This window comes from Zonotrichia albicollis, chromosome 3, assembly GCF_047830755.1.
Source record: "Zonotrichia albicollis isolate bZonAlb1 chromosome 3, bZonAlb1.hap1, whole genome shotgun sequence".
Classification (NCBI taxonomy): Eukaryota; Metazoa; Chordata; class Aves; order Passeriformes; family Passerellidae; genus Zonotrichia; species Zonotrichia albicollis.
Genome location: NC_133821.1, coordinates 143,518 through 170,114, shown reverse-complemented (window position 1 = coordinate 170,114; position 26,597 = coordinate 143,518). Strand labels below are relative to the sequence as shown.

The following is a 26,597-nucleotide window of genomic DNA, read 5'->3' as shown; positions in this document are numbered from 1 at the left end:
ATTAAGTTTTATAGATTATTGGTTTTTATTTGTGCATTAGCATAAAGGTAGAGCTTTGGGGGCTTCTTTTAGTACTGTTTAGGGTCAGTTGTACAGTTTTGAGTCTAGTGAGTTGGTTTGGTTTAATTTTTAGTGGGTGTTTGTTTTTCTTAGCAGTTGTGTCATTTTCAAGGTGTATTTGAGGTTTTTGGGGTTTTTGAGATACTGGTTTAGGAGGACGTTTATGATGAGCATGTGCGCAGGTTTTGGGCTAGTTGAAGTGGGATTTAAAATTTATTTTGGGTTAGGTTTATTTGAGTGTTCATGAGGGTTCAGTGTTGTGGGATGTTTGTTCCGTTAGTGATAAAAATATCTTTTGTTTTGATGTGCTGCGATGGGATGAGCGTGTGCTGCGTGCCGGTGCTGACAAAGGTACGGTATTGTTGTGGCTTATTTATATGGTTTAATATAGAGATGAAAATAGAAATAAATATACATTTAAAAAGAAATATTACATTAGAGTGGTGAACATAAATATAGAGAACAGATACATATATAAAACTATAATTCATGGTATGGAATTGTAAGATATTATCACATAGATAAATGATAGTCTATTATATATATGCACAAAGATATATAAATATAGATTGTAAATATAAAAATACTTAAATATAGTTAAATTGGGGGTTTTATTAGGTTGTAGACCTGTTTTTATTAATAAATCATATAAATAGAAATAAAATAAAAATTCAGATACAAATATATAGGGAAATACAAATATCTATAAATATTGATATTAAATAAATCTAAGTAAAAGAAATATACAATACAGAAATTTTCTATCTATGATTATATTAGAGGGCATTCTCCCTAAGATATATATAATATCTATGAATATAATGAATAAAAATTATCAATCTAAATATGATTATAATTTTGAAAGATAAAGTTACTTGTTAAATTTTAAATGTGGTTGAAATAAAGAAGTGTCCTTGGTTTTGATTTGGTTAGAGGCAGGAGTTTTATTTTAAATGATAGAAGTGTTATAGAAATGTGAATCTTAAATAGAAATAGATAATAAATATATAAAGGGAGATTGCTAAACTATGACTACAAATTGAACTATAAATATAGGTAAGTAATATGAAGAGTTGTAGTATAGAATAAAAATAACATGATACGGCAATATAAATTATAAATGGGATTATAAATATAAAAATAGGTAAGTATAGTTTAAAAGAAAGGGAATTTTTTGGCTTTTATTTAAGTAGAGGCAGGGGTTTTATTTTAAATAAGTGTTACAGAAGTAAAAATCTTGACGCAGAAATATATAGTCAATGTATAAAAATATGTATAAAAATATATAACTGCTCGCATCAGATGTAATATAGAATATAAATTTATGTACAAATTGAGATTGATAAAGATAAATGTATAAGTAAGCAATATACATTAATGTACATTATAAATGCAAATAGGAATATAAAAATCAGACATAAGGATAAAACCTATTTAAATATTGTTTGAAAGAAAGGGTTGGGGTTTTTTTTATTCTTACTGGGTTAGAGGCAGGGTTTTTATTTTAAATGATATGAATGTAGATATTATTGGTATATATTTCTCAATATTGAGATATACAATCAAGATATAAATATAGATATAAACACAAAATATAAGTAAATAGAGATAATAGGAAGAGATGTAATGGAGAATACAAATAACAGCATACGTAAGTATACATTTTAAATGTAAATGTGAATATGGACCTGAAAAATAGAATTTTAAAAAATATTGAAATACAGTTGAGAAGAAAGGGTTTTCTTTTTGGCTTTAACGTGGGTGGAGGCAGGGGTTTTATTTTAAATAATGGAAGTGCTACAGAAGTAAAAATCCTCACACAGAAAGATATAATAAATATATAAAGATCTGAATAAAAATACGAAAAAAAAATAGAAGTAATAGGAAGAGTTGTAACATAGAATATAAATTTATAAATAAATGGGAAAATAGAAATGCAAAATCGAACACACATCAGTATAGAATTTAAATATAAATGTGGATCTAAATTTGAAAAATATTATTTAAAAAAAATTAAATACAGTTGAAATGAAAGGGGTTTGTATTTGGCATGTATGGGTGGACGCAGGGGTTTTATTTTGAATCCTGCAAGTGTTAGAGAAGTAAAAATCCTAAGAGAAATGTATACTTCCAATGTAAAAATAGGTATATTTCGAGCGGGGCCGAATTGTTCGGTAGAGGCGAAGAGCCGAGTGTGGCCGAACAGAGCCGACTTGAGCCGAAGAGCCGAGTGTGGCCGAAAACAGCCGAGTTTACACTAAGAGCCGATGATAGCCGACTGGAATCGATAGCCGAGGGTAGCCGACACTGGCCGCATTTAGACAATGCGCCGAGTGTGACCGAGTTTAGCCCAAGCGTGCCGAGTTGGGCCGAAGAGCCGAACTGAAACGAGTTTAGACCAAGAGCCGAAGCAAGCCGAATTGAGCCGAGTTTCTTTAAACAGAACCGAAGGACGCCGCAGCGCTCTCCCTGCAGGTCTCCGGATCACACGGCAGGGGGCGCTGTATAAAGTAAGTATAAAATATCAACTATCTATAAGAAGGAATAAAAGCTCTATGTCACGTACAGCAGTAGAAAATTTCAGGCTCCCAGGGAGTAAATAGTTTTCTTTACATCATTTTCGTTTTGCAGTTTTTTTTTTACTGCCAGGTAGCCCGAAAGTTTTTAGTGCTGCTTTTTTATTCTAAAGCTAGAAAGGAAAACCAAGATTAGACATAGAGGGAAAGAAAGAAAGAAAAGGAAAACAAGAAAATAAGGAATGGAACTGAAATGAAGAAAGAAAGAAGGATAGGAAGGCAGGAAGGAAGGAAGGCAGGCAGGCCAAAAAAAAAAAACCAAGGAGGGCAAGGAGAAACGCAGGGGAAAAAAAAAAAAAAAAAGGATAAAGACTTGGAGATGCGCAAGAAAAAACCCAGAAAAAATCCCCAAGATGGGCAAGAAATAAAATCAGAAAAAAAAAAAAAAAAAAAAAAAACCAAAAAAAAAAAAACAAAAAAAAAACAAAAAAAAAAAAAAAACCAGGATGGGGATGAAAATTTCCGGAAAAAAACCCCAGAAACAAACAGAAAAAACCCCCCAAGATGGGCAAGAAGAAACGAAGAAAAGAACCCAAGAAATGCCAGAAAACGTCAAGGAAAAAGGGAGTAAAAGCCCCAAGAAACAAGGCAAGAAAGAGAGGCAATAGAGGCCACAAAAAAGGCAAGAGAAAACCCAAGCAATGCCAGGAAAAGGTACGAAAATGGTTCTGCCAGGTGCGATCAAGGTGAGCGGGTTCAGTCTCAGGTACAGGAGATGAACAAGTGTCAGATTAGCTCGGGGCACTGCTGTGCAATGCAGCCGTGACAGGATTGATGTTTAAATCTAGTTTAAATAAATTGGGGATTGTTTGGCTTTTATTGGGGTATAGGCTGGAGATTTCATAAAAGGTATAAAAATTGAAATCCAATTATATCCTATATATATCGATGTCGATAAATATTTAATATACGTAAATATAAGTAAAAGAAATATGTTGTGAAAAAAAATATATCTATTATTATATAAAAAGGTATTCTCTCCAATCTATAAGATATCTATAAATATAATAAATGAAAATTACAAATGTAAATGTGAATAGAATTACGACAAACAAAATTATTTTTAAAATTTTAAATGTGGTTTAAATAAAGGGGTGTCTTTGGTTTTTCTTTCGTTAGAGGCAGGGGTTTTAATATAAATAATATAAGTACTATAGAAATCTAAATTGGCACAGAGAAATATATAATAAAAATCTAAAGATGTAATACTAAACTATGAATTTAAAAAGAAATAGAAATAGAAATCTATGTAAGTAACATGAAAAGATGTAATATACAATATAATAAATATTATACAGTAATATAAATTCTAAATCTAAAAGCGAATATAAATATGACAAATATATGATGGGGGCTCGGAGCAGCCCAGGTGTGAGTGTGAGGATGATGAGGGCTCGGAGCAGCCCAGGTGTGAGTGTGAGGATGATGAGGGCTCGGAGCAGCCCAGGTGTGAGTGTGAGGATGATGAGAGGCTCGGAGCAGCCCAGGTGTGAGTGTGAGGATGATGGGGCTCGGAGCAGCCCAGGTGTGAGCTGTGAGGATGATGAGGGGGTGGCTCTTGCCGGGGCGAGGCGGTTTTAACGGGGGGAGAGTTTGCCTCTGTACATTTTTGCATGGAGCTGCTGAGTGGAGGGGTTTGTGCCGAGGGACGAATCTTTGTGCCGGGGAGCAGCAGCCGAACAGGTGAGCCCGTGTGGGTTTGGAGCGGGGAATTTTGTCCTTCCCCTTTGCAATTTCATCTTGCCAGTCCCTCCCCGCTTCCCCAGGAGCAGAAATGGAGCTTATGAGGACGAAAGGGATTAAGGAGGAGGAAGCAGCTCCTCTTCTTTTATTGTCTGCGTTTGAACTGAGGGGATCCCTCTTCACTTGTGGTTTTAAGGGCGTTGATTGCAGGAAAAGCTGCCTTTTCCAGGCTGTTGGGGGTATCCCGGGGGTGACAGGGAATCCCTGCGTTCTATTTGAAGGGGAATGGGAAAAGTATTCTTGTGGTGTTATGGGTTTGGTTTGAAGGCAGCCACCCCATTTTCATCACCCTAGGGTTGAAATGGAGGGGGCAGCCGTGGTGTCCCTCCTTTTCAAGGCTTTGAATGGAGGTGGAAATGGCCCTTTGCCATCAGTCGAAGGCTTTCATTTGAGGAGCGCCCCTTCTTTTGTGCTCTCGTAGGGGACGAACGTGAAGGGGAGAGGACACTTCTTTGCCCTTGTTGAAGGGAGGCGAGCCCCGCCTGCGGCGTCAGTTTCGGGGTTCGGTTGCGGGAAGCTGCAGCTGTGGCAGCGTTTGCAGGGCTGCAAGGGGGCCGTGCCGCTGCATGGGAGGGCGCTTGTGGTGGCCGCGGCCCGGGCCGGAACGTTGCCGCTCGGGAGCGGCGCTGGCACGGCCCGGGCAGCTGCCGGGGCGCACGGGGGATTTGGCGCGGCCGGGCCGGCCAAGGGCGGCGGTGGCGGAGCCGCGCCGGTGCGAGCCGAGGGAGCCGCGCCGGGCCGGCCAAGGGCGGCAGAGGCGGCGCGGGCGCTGCTGCGGCGGCCCGGGCGGTGCCGGCCGCTCCGTCCGCTCCGGGCGCGGGGCTCGGGCGCCGCCGCCACCCCCGGGCCCGGTGCCGGCCCCGCCGGGCAGGGGCAGCGGGCGCGGCTCTCCGGGCCGGCGCCGGCCCCGCGTGCCGGAGGAGCCGCCGGAGGAGCCGGTCTCCTGGCGGGAGCCGCGCTCCGTCCGGGGCCGGCAGCGAGCGCGGGCTTCGGCTGCTCGCAGTGCTGGGGCGGTGCCGCGGTTCGGAGGCGCTTTTTCGGCATTGATTGCATCGCTGTGCTCGGTTTGCAGCGGGGGTACGCTAAGGGCTACGGTTCTTCCTGAGTGCTGCGGTTCTCGGTGCCGGTGGGGATGATAAAGGTTCGTTTCGGATTGGGTTTCGTAGTCGGATATGGTTTTTTTGCCGGGGTATTATGTTTAGAAAGGCGCGCAATGGTTTTTACGGGTCGTAGCGCGAAGCAGCGGTTCGGATTTTAATTCTGTTGAGGTGGCTTTTATTGGCGTGAGCGGGTAGTGTTTGTTTCGGTGGGCTTTTGAGGTAGCGTCGTGTCGTTCATAGCAGCGGGTTTTTAATCTCGCGAATTGCATGTGTGTTTATCGTCTTCCAGGGCTTTTATTTATTTGGTTGGTTTGATTGTAGTGTATGTTTTATGGTTGCGGGTAATTTGGGAGACATTGTTTATGGTTACGTTTGTCTTTAGTCTTTGTGTTCGTTTCTAGGCGTTATTTTTATTTTGATAGCTTGAGGCACTATGGGTTTATTCCGTTGGGAATAATATTTTTGTTGCAGATTTAAGTTCATTTGGTTTTTGGGATTATTCTTGTTGTTGGTTTCTTCATTTTCTTTTTTGTTGTTGTTTTTGTCTTTTAATGTATTTGAGTATGGTTTATCAGGGTTTTTTTTGGGAACATGGGTATTTATATGGTGGGTTTTTAAAGTATTTTTTTACTAGGGTAGTTAATTTCTTAGTTTTTAGCGGTTGAGATGTTTTCCATTTTGTTAATTAGTTCAGTTTTTAAAGTTATTTTTACAGAGGATTGTTTATTCTTTGAGTTAGTGTAGAGGTAGAATTTTGTCCGGTTTTTTTTTTTTTTTAGTAACGTTCAGGGTGAGTGGCACTGTCTGGAGTTTAGAAGATTGGTTTGACTTTTTTTTTAGTACCTTTTGTAATTTGCTGTGTGTGTTTCTGTAGGGTTTTCTTTTCTTTTGGTTCCATTTTTCGGTCGTGATGAGAATTGTTATTGACAAGAGTGTTCTTTGTTTTTTCTCTGACACTTGTTTGGCTGTTGGAGGTGTCTCGATGTTTTTGGAAGATATTGGTGGGAATTTGATGCTGGTTGTTCTGTCATTTCATTTAGGAATTGGATTTTAAATATACAATTATAACTCTCACTATATTGAAACAAAAGAAATAGATGTGTAGAAATGGGAATGAGCCAACGTTATTTTTATATATTCGGTCAATTTTTAAAATTTAACATGGAACATAAGTCATTATATGTTACAATTAGCTATTCTATTTTTTAATAGAGTATTGTGTATGTATACAGATATATGAATAGAGAATATAAATGGAAATACAACCCAAACAAAAATACAAATATAGAAATGTTTTTCAACTATATGCAGATATATAAAAAATTAGTAATAAATTGTAAATATACAATAACATAAATTGATACAATATATAATGCAAGTAATACTGTATATATCTTATTAAAATATATTTTAGGAGATGGATATAAAGTAGATATAAATATAGTACACGGATGTGGTATATCTATCATTTGTTGTATATTATGATAAATATAAATATAAAAAAAATTAAGGTAGTTTAAAATAATGGATGGTTTTGTTTTTTCTTTGCCAAAGCAGGGCTTTTAGTGTAAAAATTACAAATACAAATAATATAAAGGTAGAAATCTAAGTATAGAAATACATCATAAGCGCATTAAAGATTTATATAAAAATTAGAAATATAAGAAAAAATAAGGGGTAGCAGCATATATGGTACATAATTTAAAAAATAATTCCCGTATATTTTTGACTAAGATGCATATTATATGTAGTTATGAATATAATGCATCAATATAAACTATAAATATAAATTTGAATATAGTCATACAAACTATAAATATAAAAATATTTCAATATAGTTTAAAAGAAGGGTTTTTTGTATTTATTGAGTTAGAAAGGGATTTTAATTTTAAATAATAAACGTGTTCTAGAAATAGAATTTCAAAAATATAAATATAGAATCAATACATAAAAATATTTATAAAAACACAAAAGATAAATAAATATTATTAGTAGGAATAGACGTAATACAGTATAAGGAATAGACATAATATACTGTACAAATTACATACTGCATCCATGTCCACTATAAATATGCACTTGAATATAAATACGAAAAATAGAAATATCAACTTTATTTAAATATCATTTAAAAGAACGGAGCTTGTTTTGGTCACGTCGGATAAGAGGCAGGTTTTTGGCATTTATTTCAGAGCAGTTTTTGTCTGGGGTCGCCCCTGTTCTTTTTTGCCGCGGTCGCTGCCCGCAGCCCCGAGGCGCGCTGCGCCCCCGTCTGGGGCGGGCGGCAGTGCTGCCTCCTTGTGGGCAGAGCGCGGTACTGCAGCCGTGCGCCGGCAGGCAGCCGAGAGGCCGCCATGCTGGGAGTGGCGTGTCGCGGGTGTCTCGGACTTTTCGTTGACCTTCTCGAGATGGCGGGGAAGTGGAGGACCCCGGTGGGTGTAAGTGAACTGCCTGCATGGAATACCGACGTCATGGCGGCCCCGACGGATTTTTCTGTGGCGTTTGAAGCGTATCCGATACATGCTGTGGGCTCAGCGTCGCCGCGGGCGGGCGTATTTCTGCGGGTTTGTGACAGGCATCTGGGTTAACCTGGCCTGTCTGCGCCGGGGTCCTCTCATGCCCGCTCTCCCGCCCTCAGCGAGCCGAGCCGGGCTGAACTGTTCCGAAGAGCCGAGTGTGGCCGAAAATAACCGCGTTTAGCTTAAGAGACCAGGATAGCCAAGTGTAGCTGACATTAGCCGCGTTAGGACAAAGAGCCGCGTGAGACCGAGGTTAGCCAGTAGCCGGGAGTGGCCTGGTGGCTCCTGAAATTCCACGATAGGCAGGATGGTTCCCAGACCCAAGCTGGCCCCAGTGCCAAGTCGGGCTGACGTGATAGCGCCTCGTGGCTCCTGCAGTGTGCCATCCAGAAGCGGGGCAGGTGAGTTTTGTTTGCCAGGGAAAAGGGCCGTGGTTTGTGGGGGGGGGGCTGTGGCTGGGGGTGGCCGGCTGGCTCCTGAAATTCTTTGGTATGCAGGGTGGTTCCCAGACCCAAGGTGGCACCAGTGCCAAGTCGGTCTGTTTTGACAGTGCCAAGTCAAAACTTCACTTGTCCTAGTTTAGATTTCTGATGTGGAGGAGCAGAAGTGCCACCTGATATGGAATTTGGTGCTCTCTGTGGAGTGACATCGTGTAAAATTTCTGTCCCAGAAATTCTGTCATGATGGCTCTGCTCCATAAAGAATGACACGGCCTGATTGTCAGCAATTTTTGGTTCTGCAATAGTGTAAAAATGCTAAAATTTGAACACTGCCTATAATTTCAAAAGAAAATATTTTAAAACTTGAAGTGATAGCTAAAATTAGGCCTGAAAGGTAGCAAGAGCAGGTAGCAAGAATATTTCTCCCTGTTTGTAGATATACTATTCATTCAAAAATTTGCTGATGGGGAGATTCTTTCATGTATTTAGTGACCTTTACAGATGTATTCCCCTAGTGTTTTGAGTTGATAGAATCATGGAATAATTCAGGTTGGAAGGGGCTCTAAAGATCACCTCATTCCAAGCCTGCTGCCGTGGGCAGGGACGTGGTTCCATAGAGCAGGTTGCTCTGAGCCCGATGCCAGAGCACCAATGGGCCTGGAACACTTCCAGGGATGGGGCAGCCCCAGCATCTGTGAGCAAGCTGTGCCAGCCAGGTGCCAGAGGAGGAAGAAAGCCCTTCCCACGTGGAGCAGAGGCTGCTGCAGCTTCGCGTAGCCTCGTGTCACCGAGCGTGTGAGACAGAAGAGCCCTTCCCGTGGAGGGGTATCGGCGCTGACGGATCCTTTTTGGGAGAAGCGGAGCAATGGAACGCCAGAGCAGCCTTCAGTTCTTCTGGCAGAGCTGGGGACAGCTTGAAGCAGGAGCAGAGCTGGCCTGGTGCCTGCCAGCTCTGCAGGCAGTGGGGATGGAGAAGCTGCAGTTATCTGTCTGCTTGGCTGAGTCTTTAAAAAGGAGGCACTTTTCTGTAGTTCCTTTTCTATAAGCATTACGTGAAAGTTCCTCCTAGAAGTCCAAAGGCAGCTGTTTTCTTAGCAGGAGGAAGTCAGGAGGAGGCAAAGCGGGCAAAGACATCAGATAAGTCGGGATAAAATTCTTGGCTAACCTGTTTTTTCCCCTTCCTCCAGACAGCCAGTTCTGAAGCACTGAGCAGAGATCTGCCCGGGAGGAAGAGCAGAGCCAATCTCTGAGAGCTGACGCGCGAGCTGTGGTGAGGACAGCTGCTCCCTGCCTGCAGCCTGCCTTGGTGTGGGAGCTGCTGAGCTGCCATTCCTGTGGTGGGAGTGTTTCTCCTCTCATCGAGCCAAGCCAGAGACCTGCTAGGGAAGGAGCAGGTAAGGTTTAAGTACCGAGATCTCCCCAGTAAGAAGTGAGGTGACAAAAGGAAATGGCCTCAAGTTGCAGCAGGGAAGGCTTAGATTGGCTTTGAGGACCAATTTGTTCACTGAAAGGGTGGTCAGGCATAGGAGCAGGCTGCCCAGGGCAGTCCCCATTGCTGGAGACATTTAAAGCATGGCAAGATGTGGTGTTTCGGGACCTGATTGGGGTGGGGGCTTGGCAGTGCTGGGGCTCGATGACCCAGCAGCCGGGCTCGATGACCTTAGAAGGCTTTTGCAGCCTAAAGGACGCTATGGTTCTGGAAAGCCTCGACCCCTGTGGCTCTAACACAGCACCTGGATGCTGACGGAAGGAGGCTGGTGATAGAGCCTGGAGGTCCCTGTCCCACGGGGAGGGAGAGGACAAGGCAGTGTCGCCTGCAGGGAGGGTCTCGTCCCCAGAGGGCAGTCAGCGACTCCATCCCTGCCCGGGGCTCTGGGTGCAGCCTCGGGGTGGACACCTGCCCTCAGGTTTCCCTCTGGGCACCCGGGAAGGGAACCGGGTCCATCCGTGTGGCAGCTCCAGGGCCTGCAGGCTTTGGGGCTTTGCAGCTGTGTGCCTTGTCACAGGGTGGCAGGGACGTGACGCTGCCTGGGCACGCTGCTGGCCTGGGATCCTTGCTGCTTTCCTCCTTATCCCATATGGATTTAGCAGCAATCTTCTTCTATCTTTTCTTTAAAACTGTCCTTGGGAGAGTGCAAAGAGAGGGTAATCAGTTATGTCAAAGCCTACGTATTTTACCTGTTGGCACTTAAGAGAAAAGACAAAAGCCTGCTTGGCATCCTTCTGCCTGGAAGTGATTGTGACCCAGGGAAGTGAGGAAGGGGCTGGCCGAGGTCACTGAGGCTCTGAGATGGAGGTGAGTTTGCATCCCAGTTTATTGGAACGGAGGCTCATCAGAAGTTTCCTCGGCTGTCTAAGGCACAGAGCCCTGGAGCCCAGTAAGCCTGAGCTGCTGCATGCTTGCTGTGAGCCTTGCGGTGAGCGTGCATCGTTGCAGGCTTGGGATGGATTGGAATGTGCTGAGGAAACCGGAGGGAGGGAGGGAGGGAGGGAAATGCTCTGTTAACATGTGCCAATTCTTCTGTCAGACTCATCACGGCAGGACGGCGTGAAGGCTGAAAGCGTAAGAAGATGTGGAGGGAAGCAGAGAATCTGACAGGAGCATCGAACGCGCGAGCGCACGAATTTTGCTTTTTGCTTGGATGTAAACTCAGGAGTTGAAAGGAATTTGGGAGTGAGAAGGGACATTTCAGAAGGTGAAGAAGAAAAAGAAGTTGTTGTTGTTGTTACAGGCCTGGCAAAATCTTTTGTTCTAGCTAATAAAAGAAGTTAGTTTAAATAAAAAAAAGAAAAAAAAAAGTAGTTTTTCTTTACCTGACTATTATATTCATTGGTGGTATATGGTGTGTTGTTTAATTTCTTGGTATGATTAACTCAGTGTAAGTTGTTTTTTGAGTGAACTAACTTTCTGGATGGGTTGGTTTGTATTTGAGACAGGATTGATTTCAATAGGTTTCTTTCATAGACTTGTGATAGGTATTACTGGGGTTTTGGCTTTGTTTACTGTATGCATAAACATACAGCTTTGGTTGGGCCAGCTGGGCTGCCGGAGTTTGTGGGTGTGAATTTATTCGATGGCTTTGGTTAAATGCAGTGTTTAATTTTTGACAGGTTTTTCAACGTAGTGGTTTTAAGGTGGTTTTTAGAATTGATTGTATGGTTTGATGTTGTTTATAGTTGCTGTCCGGTAAGGGATGTGGTGTGAGTACTTGAACGTTATGGTTTTGGTTTTCCTAAGTTCCGTTTTCTTTCTGGTTCGATAGGTTTTTTTAGTTTTATTTTTGGTGACAGGGGTATTCACGTGGTGGGTTTTTGTAGGCAATATGTTTTTTAATTTGGGTAGAGATATTTTTTAGTATTTTAACAGTTTAGATTTTTTATTTTTATGCTTTGAATTAGTTTTCTTTTAATTTTAAATTAAGTTTTATAGATTATTGGTTTTTATTTGTGCATTAGCATAAAGGTAGAGCTTTGGGGGCTTCTTTTAGTACTGTTTAGTTTTGAGTCTAGTGAGTTGGTTTGATTTAATTTTTAGTGGGTGTTTGTTTTTCTTAGCAGTTGTGTCATTTTCAAGGTGTATTTGAGGTTTTTGGGGTTTTTGAGATATTGGTTTAGGAGGACGTTTATGATGAGCATGTGCGCAGGTTTTGGGCTAGTTGAAGTGGGATTTAAAATTTATTTTGGGTTAGGTTTATTTGAGTGTTTATGAGGGTTCAGTGTTGTGGGATGTTTGTTCCGTTAGTAATAAAAATAGGTTTTGTTTTGATGTGCTGCGATGGGATGAGCGTGTGCTGCGTGCCGGTGCTGACAAAGGTACGGTATTGTTGTGGCTCTGAAGTGACGGGTTAATGAATTCATATGGTTTAATATAGAGATGGAAATAGAAATAAATATACATTTAAAAAGAAATATAACATTAGAGTGGTAAACATAAATATAGAGAACAGATACATATATAAAACTATAATTCATGGTATGGAATTGTAAGATATTATCACATAGATAAATGATAGTCTATTATATATATGCACAAAGATATATAAATATAGATTGTAAATATAAAAATAGTTAAATATAGTTAAATTGGGGGTTTTATTAGGTTGTAGACCTGTTTTTATTAATAAATCATATAAATAGAAAAAAATAAAAATTCAGATACAAATATATAGGGAAATACAAATATCTATAAATATTGATATTAAATAAATCCAAGTAAAAGAAATATACAATACAGAAATTTTCTATCTATGCTTATATTAGAGGGCATTCTCCCTAAGATATATATAATATCTATGAATATAATGAATAAAAATTATCAATCTAAATATGATTATAATTTTGAAAGATAAAGTTACTTGTTAAATTTTAAATGTGGTTGAAATAAAGAAGTGTCCTTGGTTTTGATTTGGTTAGAGGCAGGAGTTTTATTTTAAATAATAGAAGTGTTATAGAAATGTGAATCTTAAGATAGAAATAGATAATAAATATATAAAGGGAGATTGCTAAACTATGACTACAAATTGAACTGTAAATATAGGTAAGTAATATGAAGAGTTGTAGTATAGAATATAAATAACATGATACGGCAATATAAATTATAAATGGGAATATAAATATAAAAATAGGTAAGTATAGTTTAAAAGAAAGGGAATTTTTTGGCTTTTATTTAAGTAGAGGCAGGGGTTTTATTTTAAATAAGTGTTACAGAAGTAAAAATCTTGACGCAGAAATATATAGTCAATGTATAAAAATATGTATAAAAATATATAACTGCTCGCATCAGATGTAATATAGAATATAAATTTATGTACAAATTGAGATTGATAAAGATAAATGTATAAGTAAGCAATATACATTAATGTACATTATAAATGCAAATAGGAATATAAAAATCAGACATAAGGATAAAACCTATTTAAATATTGTTTGAAAGAAAGGGTTGGGGTTTTTTTTTATTCCTATTGGGTTAGAGGCAGGGTTTTTATTTTAAATGATTTGAATGTAGATATTATTGGTCTATATTTCTCAATATTGAGATATACAATCAAGATATAAATATAGATATAAACACAAAATATAAGTAAATAGAGATAATAGGAAGAGATGTAATGGAGAATACAAATAACAGCATACGTAAGTATACATTTTAAATGTAAATGTGAATATGGACCTGAAAAATAGAATTTTAAAAAATATTGAAATACAGTTGAGAAGAAAGGGTTTTCTTTTTGGCTTTAACGTGGGTGGAGGCAGGGGTTTTATTTTAAATAATGGAAGTGCTACAGAAGTAAAAATCCTCACACAGAAAGATATAATAAATATATAAAGATCTGAATAAAAATACGAAAAAAAAATAGAAGTAATAGGAAGAGTTGTAACAGAGAATATAAATTTATAAATAAATGGGAAAATAGAAATGCAAAATCGAACACACATCAGTATAGAATTTAAATATAAATGTGGATCTAAATTTGAAAAATACTATTTAAAAAAAAAAATGAAATACAGTTGAAATGAAAGGGGTTTGTATTTGGCATGTATGGGTGGACGCAGGGATTTTATTTTGAATCCTGCAAGTGTTAGAGAAGTAAAAATCCTAAGAGAAATGTATACTTCCAATGTAAAAATAGGTATATTTCGCGCGGGGCCGAATTGTTCGGTAGAGGCGAGTGTTGCCGAAAAGAGCCGACTTGAGCCGAACAGAGTCGACTTGAGCCGAAGAGCCGAGTGTGGCCGAAGAGAGCCGACTTGAGCCGAAGAGCCGAGTGTAGCCGAAAACAGCCGAGTTTACACCAAGAGCCGAGGATAGCCGACTGGAATCGATAGCCGAGGGTAGCCGACACTGGCCGCATTTAGACAATGCGCCGAATGTGACCGAGTTTCGTCCAACCGTGCCGAGTTCGGCCGTAGAGCCGAACTGAAACGAGTTTAGACCAAGAGCCGAAGCAAGCCGAATTGAGCCGAGTTTCTTGAAACAGAACCGAAGGACGCCGCAGCGCTCTCCCTGCAGGTCTCCGGGGCACACGGCAGGGGGCGCTGTATAAAGTAAGTATAAAATATCAACTATCTATAAGAAGAAATAAAAGCTCTATGTCATGTGCAGCAGTAGAAAATTTCAGGCTCCCAGGGAATAAATAGTTTTCTTTACATCATTTTCGTTTTGCAGGTTTTTTTTACTCCCAGGTAGCCTGAAAGTTTCTACTGCTGCTTTTTTATTCTTAAGCTAGAAAGGAAAACCAAGATCAGAAACAGAAGAAAAGGAAAGGAAAAGGGAAGGAAAGGAAAGGAATCAGGAGCACCAGAGGGAAGGGAAGGGAAGGGGTGAAAAGCAGAGTGAAAAAAGAAAAAAGAGTTGGAGCGAAAAAGAGGGCATTCGGGAGGAGCGTTGCTGCCTCAGGTCCTTCCCCGCCCAGGGGCGAAGGACCCGTTTGATGCCCGGGAGGGACTGCAGCTCCCGGTGGCGGAGGACGGAGCAGTGGCTGTCAGCCCGAGACTACAACTCCCGGCAGGCCGTGCTGCCGGCGAGGCGTGTGACGCAACGGCTGGCGCGGCACCGGAGTGGCTGGCGTGCCAGGCGGCCGCGCGGGGCTGTGCGCGGGCAGCTCCCGGGCCCAGTCTCGCGCGGGACGGCGCTGCGGCTGCGACGCCGGAGGGGCGAAGCCTCCGTCTGGCCGCCCGCACGGAGCTGAGCAGCGCGGAAGGAGCGTCGGCCCGGTTCTTCGGCCTTACTCAGCGGTAGCGATGGCGGAGGGCGAGGCGGTGCTTTGCTGCCGCGGGCCGGGAGCTGCAGGAGCCGCCCCGGGCGAGCGGCGCCGGGCGCTCCCGCGGTCCCGGTGGGGCGGCTGCCCTCAGGCTGGCGGAGGCGCAGCAGCCCCCGAGCTGCAGCCGTCTCCCTCGGGCTGCTGCCGGTGCTGCGGGCGGAGGCGGCTCCGCCGCGTGTTGGGCGTTGCGAGCAGAGGGCGCTGCGATATCGCCGGAATGACTGGGCTGCTGCCTGCGCTAGTGCTCGAGGCTCTTTCTGCCATGCAAACGGATGGAGCGGCGCTGAGCGGTAAAGCCAGAGATGGCCGGGAGAATGCCCAGCGCAGGGAGCAGGCGGGCTGTATCCTTCCGATGGCACAGGTGCGATCTGCAAACTCATCCCCTTCTGCCCCTGCCCTCCCCAGCCCCAGGGAAAGTGCTTTCCAGCATTGTCGGGCTTCTGAAAGACAAAACTTGTGATTTGACACTAGCATCCAGAAAAGCTTTCTGTCTAGATTAGCAAATGCCTAAATTGTTCTTGGTTACATCCCATGACCGGTTTTAGGCAGTGACTTTATAGTGCTTTTAGGATTTTCTTGTACAAAGGTGAGAAAATAGGCAGGTCTGATAGTGGTTTCACTTTTTTTCTACTTCACGTTCCATGAGATTCTTTTATCCAAGCACTTGTTTTAAAATTGTACTGTAGGCGTTTATGGTTCACTTTTTTTTTCTTTGCAGCACCCGTGACTTTTTTTTTTCCCTAAATCGGGAGTAAATATAGCTGAGTAAAATGACCTTGGTTTTCTTCTTTCTTTTTCAACTGAGTTGTTTTTATTAAAAATCCTATTTGCCTATAGAAAAAGTGGGTATGTCCTGTAATATATCCTAGCTTTTCTTGTTTACAGGGTACTCAGAAAATATGTCTCCCTTAGAGTCCCACAGAAACGTTCTCAGTGCGATCTCTGTCAAGGTATGCATTTACAAATAAGTGATCCCTTTAGATATTTGACTGTGTACCTTTTCCTGTAATTCAGAGCTTGCGTTCCGTGGCTTTTATGATAAACCTATAAAACATGTAAAAATGGTTTTGCACGTCTTAATCGTTGCAGGCAGCACTAAGTGGATTTAGAGCCTGTTCTTGACCAGACAAAGGGAAAAAGTGTGACTTTGATGCTGAACTTGTCATTTTTCATTGGACTTGTCTTTAGTTATTTAGGAATAGAGAGAACTAGAAAAAGAGAGAAATAGAATTGGTTATTGAGCACTCCTCAAATGCTCACCGTGATTCAGTGCAGAGCCGAAGTGAAGGGTGATGGAACAGAGCTCTGTGCTTTAGAAGGAAATAAATTTAAACCTGACCTCCACACAGTGTCTCACTAACTTCTGTTGTTTTAAAATACAAAATACGTTTAGGAAGTGTTGGAAGTTAGTATTTTGGGAAAGAAATGGCAGTTCCACAGAACATTGCATTTAACAGAGGCTCTCAGAACGATTCATGTTGTAACTGCTGTCACTGCAATCGGTTGGTGGTTCAGCCTTGAAATGTGCACTTGCCCTTCTATAAAGCACTGTTTTGTTTGCCTTTCAGTGCTATGAGTCTTGATAAATTGGAGAAGAGCCCAAGAGAAGTTTTTCATCCCTTGATATAAAAGGTAGGAAGTGACTTTTTTTGGTTTGGTTCTTTTTCTTTATTATTTTCTGGAAATAAAAGTAATTAAGTATAGGTACGACTGGTTTGTTTCTTCCAGTAGCAGGTGATAATAATAGTAGTAGTAATAGTAAAAATAATAATAGAAATAATAATAATAATAGTAACGTAATACTACTGAAACTGTCTTTATCCATTGAACTGGCCATTTCAAATCAAAACTTGTAAACACAAATCCAACCATCATCCTTGTAGAATCTTTCACAGCAGTGGGCTAAAGATCCTGGTTTTGTTGACAGGATTTATCGGTTCTGGAAGAACAAGAGGGAAGTACAAGCCTAACTACTTCTAGCTCACAGACCCGTCCAGTGAATACAGCTTTGTATTTTGATGGGCTTGTGATGACTTTGAAATCGATTCCTCATTACAGTAAAAAAAAAAAAATGTTTTTTTGAACGTGACAGCAGAAATAACTTTCAGTACCAACTTAATAATAATAGATCACCAATTTAAGTTAAAAATTCATGCTATACTATCAGAATTTAAAGGTAAAATATTATGTATCAGGTGATGGTATAAAGTGTATGTTCTAATGTGTAGGATGTATGCAAAGATAGATACATACCTGAAAGTCCTTAGAGGAAACAAATTTTTATGTCTGCTGTTTGACTGTTTATCATACAATATTTGGTTTTATTTCCCAGGGATCGGTGAATTTTAACTTTGGAGTCCTCTGTGCTAAGGATGCTCGGCTTACAGATGATGAAATGTTCAGTAATGGTGAGTTTTTCACCTTCTCTTTAGTTGCTATGCTGATCTGAATAAGAAAAAAACAAAAGCAAGAGAAAAAAAATGGATGGTTTATTATTTTTTTACGCTGTTATGTTTGTTTCCTCAGTATTTGCTGCAGCTCTGCTTACCCAAACTTTGGGTTCCTTCTGTCCCACTGGGAGTCGCCCGATTTGGTTGCATCTGGTGAAACTCACCCTGAGACCTTGGAGAACCAGCTCAAACTACGTGAGAGCCATTTGCAGTTCTCTCCAGACACCTGGAGAATGGGTGATGCTTCTGAGGATCTGGCAAGTGTGCTTCTATCAAAACTCAGTCTGTGAAATTTCTGGGGAAAACCCTTCTGTGTACCGAAGGGTTCAAACTCTGGTGAGGATCCAGTTATCAGGTGCTCACCTGGATGGTTCCAGCTCTTAAAGCGAACACTTGTACTCTTGCCCTGTAGTTTATATCTATCGTATTTTTGTTATTTTGCAAGATTTTACGGCTTTGCAAAATATTGTGCATTTGACTCTTTGGAACCTGTCAGATCGTTCTTTGGTGCAGCACCACCTCATGGGACACTTGGCTGCTGTCCTGAAGGGGTTGGTCGTAAATCCTGGAGGGTTTATAAGTCTTCTGTCCCCAGGGAGCTATCGTGCTTTGTTTGCTTTTGTTCTGTTTGTTAGGCGCTGCTTCTCACTGGAAGTATGAATTTCAAACTACCCTGTTCTTTTTTTAACTGTTTTCCTGGTTCTCTCCCTACGGCAGGGAAAGACTCTCGTGTCCTTGTCGTCAGGCTCGGTGCTGTCCAAAAAGATACAGAGACTAAAACAATCCTAAGAAGCAAAATATGACTGCAGGGAAAACAAGCTGGAGAGAACAAAAGGTGGTATTGTTATCCTTACCCTCTATTAGAAACATCCACTGTGCTTTGATGCTGGTAGCTGCCAGGGGCTTGTCAGCTCTTTGTAGGCAGGTGTGGGTGTTCACTTGTAGGTTTTTTCTCTGGACAAGTCAATTCAATCTTTGCTAAGCTTATATTTGCAGATTACTCTCTAGCACAGTCCAGCATGACATTTTTGAATGTTGTAAAAATACCATGTTACTTGGAAATTGCTAATGATGAGAAGCCTTAGGGGAAAAAGAAGATTTCAGGGTTGGAAGATGTGAGAAGAATTTTGTGGGGATGTGAGACTGAAATAAAGTGCACTTGAAGCTGGACTGGCATGCTGGCAGATCCCCTATTAAAGAGTAGTGCTTAAATTAACCTGGGGGTTGCCCATTGTTTCTGTAGAAATCAATGTTTCCTGGTCTTCAGAAGTAAGCTGCTTTGAAAAGCTGGAAGGTGCAGTATAGTGACAATCCCCGTGCTTTGGATTAAAAGTAGATTTCAGAAGGGTGATAGGCTTTTGTCTTTTCCTAGAAGTCAATGTAATCCTATCGAGGAGTTTTTAATTCTGTGTTGCCATGTCATCCCTCAGAGCCCTGTCGTACTAATCGTCATACAGATACAAAACAAAAAATCAGACCCTGTCCCAGCCACTTGGAGCCCAGAACACGATTTCCTCGGGCTGCCATTTGTGCGCCATCGGTACTCACCATGGAAGCGAGCCGGGGATGTTGCAGCTGTTGGGAACAAACCGCTTCTCGTCACACAGAAATGGAATTCGGACGACGCCTCGGCCAGCCCCTCTCTGCCGTCGTCTCCTGAATCTGCAGCAGAGCAGTTGCAGTCCGTCCGGGTACGTGTAATCCAGCTCCTGACGATCTGAGCACACGGAGCAGCGCTCAGCTGCCGTGGGGGCTCAGGGAAGGCAGAGTGTGCATTGTCATCTTCCTGAACCTACAGACCAATCAAAGTGAGAAGCCACAGGTTGGAAATCACTCGCATATATGCTAAATAAAACTTGCAGATTTATTTAAGAATTATTACTGCTTGTTCTTTTTTGTGCTTCTGTGCTTAGAAAACATCCCTATAAAATCAGTTCAGTTCATCAGTTGAACCTTTGTTTGCAGACCCTCACTGAGCAGAATTTGTTGCAGACTCAGTGCACGCTGCGCTGGAGTGTGAGGAGCTCAGTGCACTGCCGGGAGTGTGAGGAGCTCATGTGTGCTACTTTTTGCTTTAGGACGCTCTAAGGTATTTATTCCTTTTGGGATACATGATGAGAATTCCCAAGAGAGGTAGTTATAAGGTATGATATTGGGAAAAAAGCCTGTGTGGTTGGAATGTTGTTGTTGTCAAAAGTTAATTTTTTCTTAGCCAGTAGTTAGCTTTTTGCTTTATTTTTGTGGTAGCAGTATTTTATTGTTTAAAAAATTGCTTCAAAATAACTTCGGTGGCTGGCCATCGGTACCTTGTTCAGATTTGCCTATTTGCTTGTAGCTAAAAAGTTCACATCTTGTTTATCATTCTATTTAAGAAACTGCTGTCCAGCCAACTAATAACGGAACATCTATCTGTCTGGGACACGGGGAGAGGATTTAGGTAATGTCTTTGTTTCCAGAAAAAAGTTCCAGTGTAGTTTCTAAATAGAGGAGAGGGGGGTGAAGACTCGGGGCTCTGATGCCATTGGGGCACCCCAAGGTCCCCAGGAGAGGAAGCCCCACTGGGGTGCAGGAGCAGGTGTGTTCTCATGTAATCTAGAATAAATTATAAATATAAACATGAAAATTATAATCATGAAAATATTTTTTTAAATAGCTAAATAAAGCAGGTTGTTTTTATTTGTCAATAGGCAGGGTTTTGATTATAAAAATTATAAATACAAACAATATAAATGTAGAAATCTAAGTACAGGAATATATCATAAATAAATACAGATATATATATAAAGTTAGTTGTAGCAGTAGATATGACACATAATATAAATAATAATTTAAATACATTTCTAGAACTTTACATATATTATATATAATTAGTACACTGCATCAAAAGAAACTATAAATATGAATGGGAATATAATTATACTAAGTATAAAAATATTTCAATCTCGTTTAAAAGAAGGTTGTTTTTTGTATTTATTTGGTTAGAGACGGGGTTTTTATTTGGAATAATAGAAGTATTATAGAAGTATAAATCTAAATATAGAAATATACAATCTATAGAGAAAGATATTTGTAAAAACACGAGCGAACGACGCCTCCTTCGGCCGAATGGAACGAGCTCAGCCGAAGCAAGGCGAGACCGGCCGAACCTGACGGCCTCGAGCGAACCGAGGCCAGGCTTGCGAGGCTGCCTGAACGGAGCCGAGCTCAGGCGAACCGAGCCCGCTGCTCTCGTGCGCGCTAATTAGCGCGAGTGCGGTCACCGCCTAATGAGCCCCACTAGGGGCAGAGCCGGGGGATCCAGTCCTCGTGGGAGCTTTTTAGGGCTTGATGTCCCTTTTAGATGTTGCGTTGTCAGTGCGGTCCCCTCAGTCTCAGCGCTGGGGACGACTCCCGTGGTCAGGGCGAGAGGGGCTCCGCATCTCTGCAGGCTCAGCACTTGGCTCCTCACATCCAGACATCACCTTAGTCTCTCAATTCGTAATTGGCTCGTTGTTTTTGGGGTTTTCTCGTTGCATTTCGAGTCGGGGTCCCACAAAGCATTCTGGACTTTGGAGTCACTTTGCATAACCCCCCCCCACCCTCTCAGGTGTCTTCCCTATGTTGTAAGAGAGCACAGCCTCGGGGGAAATGTCCACCGCACACAGCCAGGCTTTTTACTAATACAAAAGAAGAGATAAGCCTCAACGACCCGGTATTACAATAACAAAGCACTAAGTATCCTGGCAGAGACCGACCTGATGGCGTCCCTGCAACTCCGTCTCACAAAAAAAATATTAACTGAATTTTTGTTCATAACATGAGCCTTGAGGTGAGCGTGTATCATTGCCGGCTTGGGATTGAATGAAATGCACTAAGTAAACCAGCGCTGGGGAGGGAGGCAGGGAAAGCCTCTCTTAACGTTTACCAATTCTTCCGTCAAACTCATCACGGCAGGACAGGGTGAAGACTGAAAGCGTAAGAAGATGTGGAGGGAAACAGAGAATCTGACAGGAGCATCGAACGCACAAGTGCACGAATTTCGCTTTTTGCTTGGATGTAAACTCAGAAGTTGTAAGGAATTTGGGAAAGGGACATTTCAGAAGGAGAAGGAGGAGAAGAAGTTGTTGTTACAGTCCTGGCAAAATCTTTTGTTCTAGCTAATAAAAGAAGTTAGTTTAGAAAACAAAAAGAAAAAAAAATGTAGTTTTTCTTTACTTGACTATTATATTCATTGGTGGTATATGGTGTGTTGTTTTATTTCTTGGTATTATTAACTCAGTGTAAGTTGTTTTTTGAGTGAACTAACTTTCTGGATGGGTTGGTTTGTATTTGAGGCAGGATTGATTTCAATAGGTTTCTTTCACAGACTTGTGATAGGTATTACTGGGGTTTTGGCTTTGTTTACTGTATGCATAAACATACAGCTTTGGTTGGGCCAGGTGGGCTGCCGGAGTTTGTGGGTGTGAATTTATTCGATGGCTTTGGTTAAATGCAGTGTTTAATTTTTGACAGGTTTTTCAATGTAGTGGTTTTAAGGTGGTTTTTAGAATTGATTGTATGGTTTGATGTTGTTTATAGTTGCTGTCCGGTAAGGGATGTGGTGTGAGTACTTGAACGTTATGGTTTTGGTTTTCCTAAGTTCCGTTTTCTTTCTGGTTCGATAGGTTTTTTTAGTTTTATTTTTGGTGCCAGGGGTATTCACGTGGTGGGTTTTTATAGGCAATATGTTTTTTAATTTGGGTAGTGATATTTTTTAGTATTTTAACAGTTTAGATTTTTTATTTTTATGCTTTGAATTAGTTTTCTTTTAATTTTAAATTAAGTTTTATAGATTATTGTTTTTTATTTGTGCATTAGCATAAAGGTAGAGCTTTGGGGGCTTCTTTTAGTACTGTTTAGGGTCAGTTGTACAGTTTTGAGTCTAGTGAGTTGGTTTGATTTAATTTTAGTGGGTGTTTGTTTTTCTTAGCAGTTGTGTCATTTTCACGGTGTATTTGAGGTTCTTGGGGTTTTTGAGATACTGGTTTAGGAGGAAGTTTATGATGAGAATGTGCGGAGGTTTTGGGCTAGTTGAAGTGGGATTTAAAATTTATTTTGGGTTAGGTTTATTTGAGTGTTTATGAGGGTTCAATGTTGTGGGATGTTTGTTCCGTTAGTGATAAAAATAGGTTTTGTTTTGATGTGCTGCGATGGGATGAGCGTGTGCTGCGTGCCGGTGCTGACAAAGGTACGGTATTGTTGTGGCTTATTTATATGGTTTAATATAGAGATGAAAATAGAAATAAATATACATTTAAAAAGAAATATAACATTAGAGTGGTAAACATAAATATAGAGAACAGATACATATATAAAACTATAATTCATGGTATGGAATTGTAAGATATTATCATATAGATAAATGATAGTCTATTATATATATGCACAAAGATATATAAATATAGATTGTAAATATAAAAATAGTTAAATATAGTTAAATTGGGGGTTTTATTAGGTTGTAGACCTGTTTTTATTAATAAATCATATAAATAGAAAAAAATAAAAATTCAGATACAAATATATAGGGAAATACAAATATCTATAAATATTGATATTAAATAAATCCAAGTAAAAGAAATATACAATACAGAAATTTTCTATCTATGCTTATATTAGAGGGCATTCTCCCTAAGATATATATAATAGCTATGAATATAATGAATAAAAATTATCAATCTAAATATGATTATAATTTTGAAAGATAAAGTTACTTGTTAAATTTTAAATGTGGTTGAAATAAAGAAGTGTCCTTGGTTTTGATTTGGTTAGAGGCAGGAGTTTTATTTTAAATAATAGAAGTGTTATAGAAATGTGAATCTTAAGATAGAAATAGATAATAAATATATAAAGGGAGATTGCTAAACTATGACTACAAATTGAACTATAAATATAGGTAAGTAATATGAAGAGTTGTAGTATAGAATATAAATAACATGATACGGCAATATAAATTATAAATGGGAATATAAATATAAAAATAGGTAAGTATAGTTTAAAAGAAAGGGAATTTTTTGGCTTTTATTTAAGTAGAGGCAGGGGTTTTATTTTAAATAAGTGTTACAGAAGTAAAAATCTTGACGCAGAAATATATAATCAATGTATAAAAATATGTATAAAAATATATAACTGCTCGCATCAGATGTAATATAGAATATAAATTTATGTACAAATTGAGATTGATAAAGATAAATGTATAAGTAAGCAATATACATTAATGTACATTATAAATGCAAATAGGAATATAAAAATCAGACATAAGGATAAAACCTATTTAAATATTGTTTGAAAGAAAGGGTTGGGGTTTTTTTTATTCTTACTGGGTTAGAGGCAGGGTTTTTATTTTAAATGATATGAATGTAGATATTATTGGTCTATATTTCTCAATATTGAGATATACAATCAAGATATAAATATAGATATAAACACAAAATATAAGTAAATAGAGATAATAGGAAGAGATGTAATGGAGAATACAAATAACAGCATACGTAAGTATACATTTTAAATGTAAATGTGAATATGGACCTGAAAAACAGAATTTTAAAAAATATTGAAATACAGTTGAGAAGAAAGGGTTTTCTTTTTGGCTTTAACGTGGGTGGAGGCAGGGGTTTTATTTTAAATAATGGAAGTGCTACAGAAGTAAAAATCCTCACACAGAAAGATATAATAAATATATAAAGATCTGAATAAAAATACGAAAAAAAATAGAAGTAATAGGAAGAGTTGTAACATAGAATATAAATTTATAAATAAATGGGAAAATAGAAATGCAAAATCGAACACACATCAGTATAGAATTTAAATATAAATGTGGATCTAAATTTGAAAAATATTATTAAAAAAAAAAAATGAAATACAGTTGAAATGAAAGGGGTTTGTATTTGGCATGTATGGGTGGACGCAGGGGTTTTATTTTGAATCCTGCAAGTGTTAGAGAAGTAAAAATCCTAAGAGAAATGTATACTTCCAATGTAAAAATAGGTATATTTCGAGCGGGGCCGAATTGTTCGGTAGAGGCGAAGAGCCGAGTGTGGCCGAACAGAGGCGACTTGAGCCGAAGAGCCGAGTGTGGCCGAAAAGAGCCGAGTTTACCCGAAGAGCCGTGTGTAGCCGAAAACAGCCGAGTTTACACCAAGAGCCGAGGATAGCCGACTGGAATCGATAGCCCGGGGTAGCCGACACTGGCCGCATTTAGACAATGCGCCGAATGTGACCGACTTTAGCCCAAGCGTGCCGAGTTCGGCCGAAGAGCCGAAGCAAGCCGAATTGAGCCGAGTTTCTTGAAACAGAACCGAAGGACGCCGCAGCGCTCTCCCTGCAGGTCTCCGGGGCACACGGCAGGGGGCGCTGTATAAAGTAAGTATAAAATATCAACTATCTATAAGAAGGAATAAAAGCTCTATGTCATGTGCAGCAGTAGAAAATTTCAGGCTCCCAGGGAGTAAATAGTTTTCTTTACATCATTTTCGTTTTGCAGGTTTGTTTTACTGCCAGGTAGTCTGAAAGTTTCTACTGCTGCTTTTTTATTCTAAAGCTAGAAAGGAAAACCAAGATTAGACATACAGGGAAAGAAAGAAAGAAAAGGAAAACAAGAAAATAAGGAAAGGAACTGAAAGGAAGAAAGAAAGAAAGAAGGATAGGAAGGCAGGAAGGAAGGAAGGCAGGCAGGCCAAAGGAAAAAAACGAAGGAGGGCAAGGAGAAAGACAGGGAAAAAAAAAAAAAAAGACGAAAAAAAGAAAAAAAAAGACGAAAAAAAGAAAAAAAAAAAGGATAAAGACTTCGAGATGCGCAAGAAAAAACCCAGAAAAAAACCCCAAGATGGGCAAGAAAAAACGAAGAAAAGAACCCAAGAAATGCCAGAAAAAGTCAAGGAAAAAGGGAGTAAAAGCCCCAAGAAACAAGGCAAGAAAGAGAGGCAATAGAGGCCACAAAAAAGGCAAGAGAAAACCCAAGCAATGCCAGGAAAAGGTACGAAAATGGTTCTGCCAGGTGCGATCAAGGTGAGCGGGTTCAGTCTCAGGTACAGGAGATGAACAAGTGTCAGATTAGCTCGGGGCACTGCTGTGCAATGCAGCCGTGACAGGATTTGTGTTTAAATCTAGTTTAAAAAAATTGGGGATTGTTTGGCTTTTATTGGGGTATAGGCTGGAGATTTCATAAAAGGTATAAAAATAGAAATCCAATTATATCCTATATATCTCGATATCGATAAATATTTAATATACGTAAATATAAGTAAAAGAAATATGTTGTGTAAAAAGAATATATCCATTATTATATAAAAGGTATTCTCTCCAATCTATAAGATATCTATAAATATAATAAATGAAAATTACAAATGTAAATGTGAATAGAATTACGACAAACAAAATAATTTTTAAAATTTTAAGTGTGGTTTAAATAAAGGGGTGTCTGTGGTTTTTCTTTCGTTAGAGGCAGGGGTTTTATTTTAAATAATATAAGTACTATAGAAATCTAAATCGGCATAGAGAAATATATAATAAAAATCTAAAGATGTAATACTAAACTATGAATTTAAAAAGAAATAGAAATAGAAATCTATGTAAGTAACATGAAGAGATGTAATATACAATATAGTAAATATTATACAGTAATATAAATTCTAAATTTAAAAGCGAATATAAATATGACAAATAGATGATGGGGGCTCGGAGCAGCCCAGGTGTGAGTGTGAGGATGATGAGGGGCTCGGAGCAGCCCAGGTGTGTGTGTGAGGATGATGAGGGGCTCGGAGCAGCCCAGGTGTGAGTGTGAGGATGATGAGGGGCTCGGAGCAGCCCAGGTGTGAGCTGTGAGGATGATGAGGGGGTGGCTCTTGCCGGGGCGAGGCGGTTTTAACGGGGGGAGAGTTTGCCTCTGTACATTTTTGCATGGAGCTGCTGAGTGGAGGTGTTTATGGGGCGCT

At 40.0% G+C, this 26,597-nt stretch overlaps 2 long non-coding RNA genes across 3 annotated transcripts; both read left to right on the top strand.

The window, feature by feature from the left end:
- The first annotated feature begins 5,388 nt into the window (after positions 1 to 5,388).
- Positions 5,389 to 11,240, top strand: LOC141728378 (uncharacterized). The gene is made up of 3 exons (XR_012579301.1): positions 5,389 to 8,399; positions 9,626 to 9,832; positions 10,967 to 11,240. It is a non-coding gene; the product is annotated as an uncharacterized LOC141728378 (long non-coding RNA).
- A 2,550-nt stretch (positions 11,241 to 13,790) lies between these two features.
- Positions 13,791 to 16,832, top strand: LOC141728661 (uncharacterized). Of its 2 annotated transcripts, none has more exons than XR_012579803.1 (3): positions 13,791 to 14,483; positions 16,085 to 16,149; positions 16,768 to 16,832. It is a non-coding gene; the product is annotated as an uncharacterized LOC141728661 (long non-coding RNA). The 2 variants fall into 2 exon arrangements; XR_012579802.1 differs by lacking the exon at positions 13,791 to 14,483 and adding an exon at positions 14,512 to 15,560.
- Positions 16,833 to 26,597: the final 9,765 nt, after the last annotated feature.